At 53.2% G+C, this 11,076-nt stretch overlaps 1 protein-coding gene across 2 annotated transcripts in view; it reads right to left on the bottom strand.

Annotated features, from left to right (window-relative positions):
• Nucleotides 1-11,076, bottom strand: part of Macrod1 (MACRO domain containing 1) — a 142,468-nt gene that overhangs the window by 22,706 nt on the left and 108,686 nt on the right. The gene's annotated exons all lie outside the window — the stretch shown is intronic.

Here is an 11,076-nt window from a genome sequence, read left to right as displayed (position 1 = left end):
TAGTGTGGGTTTTTTCTTTTGTGTTTTGAGACAGAGGCATGCGCCACCATAGCCAGGCTACATTCTGGCTTTTTATTAGGGACAATATAAGCAGCAGAAGAGGTAAGTCACCCTCAGCCTCAGACCCAGCACCAAAGGGACCTGTCAGGCATTAACACAACCAAAGAATAGTTACAAGCCTTGGCCAAGCAAGTCCTGTGTGTAGCTTTGGCCAGGTGTTTCCAGAGAAGTCTTCCCTTCCCCAGTCCCCAGGAACCCTGCATGGCGTCCTGTTATTTCTGCCACTTTAACACATGTGCTTATAAGGACTTCAGAGGTTAAGGGACTTGCCCAGGGTCATGAGACTGGGAAGCCAGTGACTGGGGTTGAATCCAGATGCTTGTCTTCCCTGGTGGGCTCCAGAAGGGCTGCAGACCCCCGGCTGCAGCAGGCTTCCCCTCCCCCAGGAGCCTCGGCAGCACTCTGGTCCTGCCATTAGCATATCCGAGAGCATCCCTGAAACCCAATTACCAGGAGATGGCTTGGGCCCCAGCCAGCCGGGTGTCGGCTCCAGCTCAGGAATCCAGATCTGCAGGAATGAGGGGTTGGGACCTAGAGCAGCCAGCTGGGGAGTGCAGAGAACCAGAGCAAGTGGATGGGGGCGGTGCAAAGGCTGTGGCAGGCTATGGATCCCCGTAAGGTGGTGTGGGGATCCCCAAGGCAGTATTGAGGCCTCTACTTAGCAACATCTGGGCAGGCCCTACCACAGCCAAAGTCAGGTGACCTCCCGCAGCTCTCTGTCCTCTTTGAGCTTCAATGTTCTTTTGAAAAGACAAAACCTGGGCTGTTTTTTTTTTTTTTTTGGTTGGGTTTTTTTTTTTTTTTTAGTTTTTCAAGACAGGGTTTCTCTGTAGCTTTGGAACCTGTCCTGGCACTAGCTCTTGTAGACCAGGCTGGCCTAGAACTCACAGAGATCCACCTGCCTCTGCCTCCCGAGTGCTGGGATTAAAAGGCATGCGCCATCACCGCCCGGCTTGGTTTTGGTTCTTGAGACAGGGTGTCATGAAGCTCAGGCTGGCCTCAAACTAGCTGTGTAAATGTGGCCCGAACATAAGCTAATTAAACACATGCCCATGGCTCCATGGAGGATGGTCCCCACTGTTAACTAGCTTTGAATTTTGTTGTTGTTGTTGTTTTTATTTATTTGTTTGCTTTTGGGAGGTGGTGGGTAAAGGGTTTCTCTGTGTAACCCTGGCTGTCCTGGAACTCACTCTGTAGACCAGGCTGGCCTCAGATTCAGAAATCTGCCTGCTTCTGCCTCTGGAGTGCTGGGATTAAAGTTCACTGTCTAACCATGGTTTTAAATTTCTGGTCCTCTTGCCTGTCTCTTAAATGCTGGGCCTACAGGTGTGTGCCACCATACTCAATGATTGAGTGACTGGAGCTGCCACCTTACTTTGTCACCAAGGATCTTGTGGGCCCTAAAGGACACAGCACCAGGCCTTTACCCAAAGCTGTTGCCATACTCGGGAGCTCCCAGGCTGCAGAGCCATCATGAGAGTAAATCTCGGTTTCTTAGAAATCACTGGGCCTCTGGTATTCAGTTCCAGCAACAGAAAACGACCTACCACCAATCCCAGTAAACTCATCACTTGGGGCTCGAATGTAGCTCAGCTGGGTTGTATGCTTGCCCGGCATGCACAAGGGCCCGGGTTTAATCACCAGCTCTGTATAAACCAGGCATAGTGGTGCCTCCATGGGAGGTGGAGGCGGGAAGGAGGTTCTGGAGCTCAAGGTCAGCCTGGCTAAGAGACCCTGTCTCCTCAGACAAACCCATACCGTCACAGAACAGTGGGTGCTCCCTCATGGAAACACCAGTTCCCTAGCAGCACACGCCTCCCTTTTGATATTTTGTAGGCAAGGTCTTGCTGTCTAGCCCAGGCTGCTTACTGCCTCAGCCTCCTTGGTACTGGGATGACAGATTAGTGTGGGTTTTTTCTTTTGTGTTTTGAGACAGGGTTTTTCTACGCAGCCCTGGCTGTCCTGGAACTCACTTTGTAGACCAGGCTGACCTTGAACTCACAGAGATACTCCTGCCTCTGCCTCCAGAGTGCTGGGACTAAAGGCGTGTGCCACCACTGACCAGTTAAGGAATCATTGTTTTCTCTTGTTTCGATGTTTCGATGTGTGTGCCCTGGAACTGGTGAGTATTTATCACTGTCCTGTATATAAACACTGACATTCTGGGTGGGCTTGCACTGTCAAGGGCCATGTTCCCAGGGAGCTACCCCTCCACACAGCATCCATTCTCTGCTCGGGCAGATGGGTGGCCCAGCCTGGCCTCTTGCAGACATGGCAGGGGCATCTTTGCCCACCCCGTTTGTGTGCCAGCGTTTCTCTGGGCAGGCTGGCATCTTTAACTTCACTAGTTATTGCCAAATTGCTCTCCAAAGTGGTTGTTTGGATGATCGTTTTAAAATATAAATTAGATCATGTCACTTCCCTGCTTAAACCTCTCAAATAGCTTCCTATTACACTTAGAATAAAATCCATATTCTCCTCCATGAACGCTCGGCTGCACCCCACTCTCGCTCCCCCTAATTTCCTGTCTTCTTTTCTCTTCTTCAGATAGGTCTGGCATGCTCATGCCCCAGGGCCTTTGCACATACTGCTCCCACTGCCCCACTTCCTCCCAGTTCTTCTTTAAATGTCTCTGTCTTATCCATCAGGTCTCAGTGGAACTGTCCTGGGGCTTCCCTGACCACCCACTAAAATATCCTTTGCATATCCCTCTTCTCGGCCTGTTTATTTCCTTTCCACTCTTCCTGATACAGTGGGTCTGTAAAGCCCTCACTTTCTCCTTTGCCTGGTGGGTTATTACCAGCGAGGCAGCCTATGGCAGCCCTTTTCATTTGTGGGTCTCAAAGGTTGAGATGGGGAGGTGGGGTGTCACCCAGTGATGGAACATCACTTGAGACCACAGATGGCATCTCCAACACTGTAAGGTCAACCAAAAAAAAATCTTTAAAATTAAAAACAATATGAACTACTCAGGCTGAGGTCGGAGGGCACCGGTGCCCTGCTCTGCCCTGCTCTGCCCTGCTCTGCCTTATTCCTTGATACAGCATCTCTCAGGAAACTGGAGGTGGCCGGCATCTTCCCCCATCCCTCACAGTGTGTACAGGAACGCATGCAGTCACATCTGCCTTTCCATGTGTTAGGGATTTGAACTCAGGTCCCTTATACCCGCATAGGCAAGTGGTCTTGTACCGTCGAGTCATTCCCTCATTTTCAAACAAAACCGCCCTTTGCAGACCAAGCAGGCCATGGCTTATCTATTCACAGACATTTCTTGGACCGTGTGTGTGTGTGTGTGTGTGTGTGCAGAGGGGATGGGGTGGAGAATGAGGCCCTGGGTCTCAGGTGGGAGGAGCTTTGGAGAGAGTACTGTGATTGAGTTGAGGGTAGAGGAAGCAGCCAGGTCCACAGGTCTGACCAAGGTTCTTCCTCATGGCCATGGAGAGGCATGGAAGGTGCTAGAGCTGGGGAGTGAGCAGGAAGGCTGTGCTGGCGCTGTATAAGGCCGAGTAGAAGAGAGCCATAGGGTTAAAGCTGGAATGTCCCTGTACCCATCTAGTGCTGAGGCTCCCTGTACCTTGAGGTACCACAGGACTCCTGTGTCCCAGGCACAACTTTGGACTATTGTCCAGATGCCACCCGTAAGCATAAAATGCTATAACGGGGGAGGGGGCAGATACTCTGAGGATGCTTCAACAACCCCCCAGGAACTCGGCTCCCCTGTGTGGCTGGGAATGTGATCCCTAGAAGGAAGAGACAGGCAGTTACCCAGCTGAGTCTCCATTGCTATTGCTTCTGAAGCCAGGGAAGCAATAAAGATAGGAGAAAAGCAAGGACCACTTTCTGCAAGGGAAATTTAAGTTAGATAACAAGAAAGACTCCTCTGCCACCAAACACAGCTTGGTTGGGAACCTACCTCCTCTGCTGGGCACCCAGCTTCTGGGTCAGAAACTGCTCAAGGCTGCTCAGCCAGGAAGAGATGAGACCTGTTACATCTGACTCTAATACTAGTTAGTGCCCCTTCAGCTGGAACAAGCCCAGTAGGCTTTAGGGCCTATGTTGAGGAGTCTTGGAGTTGAGTGTGTCACTTGCCCTGTAGGTCTCAAGGTGACCACCCGAGGGATGTAGGGACAAAGAAGAACTCAAATTGGTCCTTCTCGGACAGCCCCAAGGTTCCTTGACATGGGTGCCCCCCCCCCTCTGTCCTCCTGATCTCCCAGCTCTAGCTCTACTTTGTGGAGGGAGGAGGGAGGATGGAGGAGGGATGACAGAAGCAGGAGGAGGGGGGAGACCTGTGTGGCTGCCATTGGTATGCGAGGCCTAGCCTGAGCCCTCAGTGGCCCAGCCTCTCTTCTCAGCTCTTTAAGAATCCCTCCTTGGTGGCAGCCGCGTGGTGGTTGCCTGGCAACACCATCCCACCCCGCCCCATGGCTGGCACTGGCCCTCTTCCCCTCCCCCTCCTCCTAAGGCTCCTCACATGCCCTGTTTCACTAGTATTCCGAGCTCAAAACCTGCCAGGCCCAGCTAGTTGCTTGGGGCACTTGTGCCTCATAGGTGAGAACGTTTGAGTGAGCCAACCCAGGTCCAAGCCTTAACTCCAGCACTGCACCTGTAGGTCTTGTGTTCTGAGGCCTTGGCGTGGCAGCCGTTTCTCTTTCTCCTACTCCTTTGCTCCTAGAGCACCTAGGCAGGCCGGTGTGGGTTCTGGAACATGCCCAGTCTCCTGACCTAGCTCTGTAATTGCCATCAAAGCTCTGGGGGAGCCCCTGGGCTTCCAAAGCTCTGGGGGAGCCCCTGGGCTTCCAACAGGAACCCTCAGACTTTCAGCCCCTCCCAGGCCTCCTCCTGTAGTGGCTTCAGTTGACCTGTGGTGCTAAAATCTGCAGAGGGGACCCAGGAGACTGAGGGTTAGCCTCTGGAGTTCTGAGTTGCAGGTCTCCCATGGCCCCCATTAGGTTAGGTGGTTACTGGGCTTTGTGGAACCCACAAAGCCACTATGACTGGGGCAGAAGGTAGAGGGGGCATGGAGGAGGAGCAGAGAGCACCAAGCTCCCTTGCAGAGGCTAGAGAGACACTGTGACAGGGAAGGACATCACCCACAGGCTGGGGCCCCACAGGAGTCTTTTGAGTACAGAGCCCAGACACTAACGCCATTAACCTACTTTCTCTTCTCCCCCTCGGGTGATCCAGGGCAACCCTCAGGTTCCCTCTATCTTGGGGTTCCTCCCCCACTCCCCTTTAGCTTGCCCTTTATCCTCTTCCCAGCCAGGAGGCACGGCCTCTGGTTAGGCCTGCACCTCAGCCTCGCCTCCTCCCTTCCCCGTCCACCAAGCCCAGCACCATCCAGTCGTGGTCTTTACACACGTTGGTCCCTTCGGACACGCTGCTCTCTGAGCCACAGCTCGGATCCCAACCCCTGTGCATGATGGAGGAGGCAAAGCAGGTTTAAATCACCGTCAAAAGCTTGCCCTTTGCTGGGAATAATGGCTGGGAGGAGGAAGCAGCCCCGAGCAAAAGACTTGAGGGAGGTAATGTCACTCAGAGGGAGAAAAGGAAGCTCCCATGGTGTGTGTGGGGGTGGGGGCGTTGTGTGAGAGGCTTGGGAAAGGCAGCCTCAGTCCTGGTCCTTCAGGAGAGACAGACTGCCAGGGAGAACCCTGTCTGCCCCAAGCCCTGGTTTCTGACACTTTCTGGAATGTTTTTTCTCTCACGCACATCCTTGGTGGGTGTCCTTACACCAAGACCGCACCCTGCACTCTCCCTGCTAGTTTATCTGGGGTCTAGACAGGTCTGTTCTTGAAACATTCTCAGTAGTTCCCAGTTTCATGACAGTGCAACACTGTCACTGAGGCCTGGACTGGCTCAGCCTGATGATGACCACCCATGCAGTTAGCATCGGCAGACACGCTGTCCCTATGGGCAGGCCTGTAAACTTGTGAGACCACATCGGGCTCCCAGCTCCGCCTTCAAAAGGCTCATGGCCAGGGGGAGAAGAGGCCACCACTCCCAAGACACCCACCCATCCCCAGAGTCCAGAGGCCCTGAACCTAACTCACCATGACATCTGCAGATAATTTACTGTGGTCCAGGGGGAAGGCATGTCTATGATGTCATCAGCTACCTAGCTTCTAACAGGTGAGAGTGCTGTGGAGAAGCTGAGAAGTGGGGTCATGAAAGACAGTCACAGAGCATGTCACCATGGGCAACACAAGAATAGACTGTTGGAGCCAGCAAGATGAGTCTGGGTAACTCTGATAACCTGAGCTCAACCCTGAAACCCACATGTGGAAGTGGTCTTCTGACCCCCACACTCAAACCACACATATATAATAAATACTGCAGTACTTTTCCTCTAAGACTTTGTGGGGGCTCAGGGTGTGGCTCAGTTGGCAGACTGCTTCCCTAGTATGCTTGAAGCCCCAGGTTCCATCCCCTGCGCCAACCACATACATAGGGCATGGTGGCATACCCGCAATGCCAGTGATCAGGAGGTGGAGTTCCAGAAGTTCAAGGCTAGTCACACTTTGATCTTTATTTATTTAAAGTAATCTTATGTGCATTGATATGAAGGTATTAGATCCTCTGGAACTGCAGTTGCAGGTTCCAGCTTGCCGTGTGGGTGCTGTGAACTGAACCCAGGCCCTCGGGAAGAGCAGCCAATGCTCTTAACTGCTGAGTCATCTCTCCAGCTCCCTTAGATTGATCTTAAAACCAAGGGCTGTGGTATAAATGTAACCCTGTGGTAGAGTGCTGACCTAGCACCCACAGGGCCCTGGGTTCCATCTCCAGAATGAGAAAAACAACACATAGTAATCTCTAAAGTGGCATTTCGAGGTACTGGTCCCTGGGCTATAATCAGGGTTAGAGGTGGTCATGGAACTCTTATGATGGAATTACTCTCTCTCCTTTTTGGGGGTAGTTCAGGATGGAACTCAAGGCTTTGCATATGCTAAGCCAGTGTTCTACCACTGAGCTACTCCCCAGCCCCAACATTAGTGGCTTTTTATTTATTTACATTTTGTTTTTCCAAGACAGAGTTTCTCTGTATAATCCTGGCTATTCTGAAACTCGCTCTGTAGACCAGGCTGGCCCTGAACTCAGAGATCTGCCTGCCTCTACCCACTGAGTGCTGGGATTAAAGGCATGTGCAACCACTACCTGGAGCCATTACTGGTTTTTCAAGAAGTGAGAAATAGCCAGGTATGGTAAGGGAGGTAAAGGCAGGAGGATCGAGGGTCATCCTCGAGTAGCTAGTTTGAGGCTAGCAATGGCTTTATGAGGCTCTGTCTCTAAACTAAGACATACAAACAAAAAAGGGAAAAAAGGAGAAGAGAGACATATTGGTTCCTTGCTCTGTCTTGCCGCATGATGCTGTGGGGACTCTGTAGAATCCTAAGTAAGGAAACTTATACCAGATGTGGCCCCTTGGCAAGGACCTGATCCTTACTCTAAGCAACCCTTTTTCTTTATAAATTACCCAGGCCATGGCATTCACTTATAGCCCCAACAAGGAAGGAGAAAGGGGTGGCAGGGAAGAGAGAGTGTGTAGAAGTAGGGCCCTTGTGTCAGGGGACAGGCCAGCGCTGGAGCCAGCTCAGTAGGTGGATCCTGGCCAGCAGCTGCCCCTGTCCTGACCCTTCCTCCTTGTTCCCTCCAATCCCTGCCTCAGGCCATGGGGCTTTGCCCCCTTTTCTGACTGCTCCTGGATCTCTCTCTAGGGCTGAAGGTTTTGTTTTTTGAGACACTGACCTGAGACTCACATGCTACCTATATAGAACGATATCTTGCCTTCTGTGAGAAGCCTCAACCCTCTGTGTCCTGCCTACGGGACACAGAATGGGGGGGGGGGGGGGAGCGCAGTGGAGCTGGGTCTTAGACCCGAGTGCTTTTTGAAAGTGAGGGCTGGTGTGCCAGCCAGGTGCTCCCTGAAGCAGTGTGCACAGCTAACCCACCCACAGACCATATGCTTACAAAGCCATGTAAATACCAAGAATGCCCGGGCATTGCCGGACTTGAGAGAGACAGGTAGTCGGTGACCATGAGTCTCTGGAATCCCTAGAGTAAGGTGCCTGTGATGCTGGGTGAAACCCTTTCCTTTCTCACCCCAGAACAGGCCTATGAGGGGCTGAGGCTTGCCCAGTCTTGGCTGACAACAGTCTAATATTGCCAAGTCCAGATACCTCCACAATTCATAGTGTAGAAACCATCCCAGGAACTTTCCAGACTGTCACATTAACCACAGGAAGTCTGTGATGGCCCCGTTAGTATAAGAAACTGGAGATATGGCTGGGAGGACGGAACAGTGCTGAGCATCACTGGCTGTTGAACAATCAGGTGGCACACAGAAGGTGGTGATGGGGAACCTAGGCTGGGGGGAGGCCGCAGGCAGGGCCAGGCTGACCTTGCTGCCCTGTGGGAGGGCCCACTCTGAGCTGCAGGATGCTGTTCTGGTCATTGCCTCCCTCTGAGTGGAGGAGCTGGGGCTTGGCCAGCTCAAGGCTGAAGCCACAAAATGTTACTGGGTGACTTGCGCTGCTCTCAAGGATGAGAGCCTCCCACCCGGGCCCAGCTCATAGGACTAACTCTATCCGCTGCCATTATCCTGCGTTCTCGTGTAGCCTGTAGCATGCAGTGTGGTTCAGCCAGTATTTGCTGATGAACAAACTCTATTTTCCTGATCTCGGCGGACATTTTCACTGTCCTGGAGTTAGTCTTTGGTTGATGCTGCACTTCTCAGAGTGGAGTTCCTACACAGCCCACGACTCTGCACACCAGGCCTGGCTCCCCTCTCACTCTGATCCCCAGATCAAGGGCACCCAGGCACTCCCACTATGGCATGCAGGGCTGCAATGGGCTCCAGCTGCACCTGAACTGGAACCTTTCCCCTGGCCTCCCCCAAACCCAAGACAACACCACTGCTCCTAGGAAGCTGTCTGGTGTCCCAGCTGACTTGGCCCTAGTCTCTGGGGTCATGTGGAGAAGCCTGTTTTAGACAGCTCTTGTCCAGCCATGACCATGTGCTGGGCCCCCTTTCTAGAATCACAGCTTTTCGGCCAGTGAAACCTGGCTCATAATGGTCTCTCTGGTCTCCCAGATGGTACCAACACAGTGGACTTGCCCAGTGTTCTCTGAATTGTTGTGCAGGAGACATTGCTAAGCAAGTTATGGTCCATCAGCTAGGAGGAACATCACACAGCCATTAAAGCCACAATTATGATGGTGATATTTTGATATGCAAGTGTGACTGTCAAGTCGAGCTCCATCCGTATTCTCCACCCCGTGCAAGGCCAAGTGCCTGCCTGGCGACAGCCTGGTGCCTGCCGTGGAGCGGCAGGGAGCTAAGGGGGGGGGGGGGTTGGTTTAGAAGAGGAAGATACACAGAGTTCCTGAGCTACATGCTAAGTGACAGGATGGAGGAACGATGGAGACGGAGCCCTGGGGGCCCCCCCGAGTCCATCTGGGGGTCTGGGGAGGCGGAACGGAAACCACAGTTCTGTGAAAATTATAGCAAGCTTTGTGCCTGGACAAGCCTGGAATGGAGCAGAGGAAGGGAGGCTGTTGACGCCACAGGGAGGTGGCATTGTGGGTGATTTTCCCTCCTTTATTGTTGGTTTAATGCTGTTTGGGCGATAAATAAAAATTGGGAAGGAAAATAGCTGCTCAGTGAATTGAGTACAAATCCAGGGAAGGAGGAAGGGGAGCTGGGAGGTGAAGAGGAGGGGTGGGAAGGGCAAACGCAGTGCTTCTGCTGCTGCTGCTGTTGCTGTTGTTGTTGCTGCTGCTGCTGCTGCTGCTGCTGCTGCGAGAGGGTCAGAGGCCGCAGCTCTCCAGCAGGCCCCTGGCAGCTCTGGGAAGAGCAGGGAGGCAGATATCAAACCCTCCCTTACGGGTGATAGTGGACATCCTGAGGAAGGTAGCCTGGGAAGCTTTGGAAGGTAACAATGCCGAGTACAGGCTGCGCTGGACTTGTGGAAGGTTCTAGAGTTGGGATGGTGGGGTAGACACTGGAGTGGGTCTGTTGGCAGGAGTTCTAGACAGATTATAAGGAGGTATAGGGATGGGCCTGGGAGCTGTGGGGAAACTCACACGTGGTCTAAGCAGAGTTAGGAACTCGCTCGAAGTAGCTTAGCAGCACCAAAGGTGAAAACTAAGTCTGGAAGGGACCACCCAATTCTGTCACAAGATGATAAGGTCTGCACCAGGTAGGTGAGGAGGGCAGTGAGGAATGCTAGAGTTCCCCGTTGCATCTGGCGATTTTCCCTGCTAAATAACTCTCTGGTTCATCCACCACTTCAGCCCCCAAGGGCACCCACAACAACTTTCTCTGAGATCCTAATGCGTGTCAGTTCCGCCCCCAACCACCTTACAGTTGCAGGTCTCCTCAACCCTCCGGGAGTCAGTGGCTAACGCTCCCATTTTATACTCAGGTTTAAAGAGATTACCTAAGTTGTTCGAAGGTCAGTCTTTGGGGAGGGGAAGAGGGGGGCTGGCATCTGACCCAACCAGCCCTCCTACTATCAGAGTGGGGTCCTGCTCAGACAAAAGCAAAGGCTTTAGAGAGGGCCTGTGCAGGAGGGGCTGCAAGCCAGCAGGGTCTGAGTCCGGAAGGGGCACCTGACAGCGAGGAACGGGGTTACCTGGGCAAGCAGAGTAGGCGGTGGGTTCTGTTTGTGAATGAATGCTCGAGCGGACAGCAGAATGAATGAATATGGATAGATGAATGAGTGGGTGCTGAGAGGATCGATGTACGGGGAGGAGGCACCTGAACCAGAACCCCGTTTTTTCTAGCCACCCTCCCTCCCTCCCTGGAGATTGGTGTTGGGATCCTCCCTCCCCCTGGTCCCTGCGGGGGGGAACCAGCTCCCCAACTCGTCTTCCCCCGCCCCCCACCCCAGACATTTTAGCGGAGGCTAGGAGGAGGAGAACGCGCGGACGCCGTTTCTCCCGGGCTGGGCCAGAGTCCCCGCGCGGCGGCGCAGCCTCCCGCGCCGGGTCCCGCCGGCCAGTGCGCAGCGCGGC

The sequence above is a fragment of the Microtus ochrogaster genome, chromosome 8, assembly GCF_000317375.1.
Source record: "Microtus ochrogaster isolate Prairie Vole_2 chromosome 8, MicOch1.0, whole genome shotgun sequence".
In the NCBI taxonomy this organism is placed as follows: domain Eukaryota; kingdom Metazoa; phylum Chordata; class Mammalia; order Rodentia; family Cricetidae; genus Microtus; species Microtus ochrogaster.
This window is presented reverse-complemented; position numbering and strand designations above follow the sequence as displayed.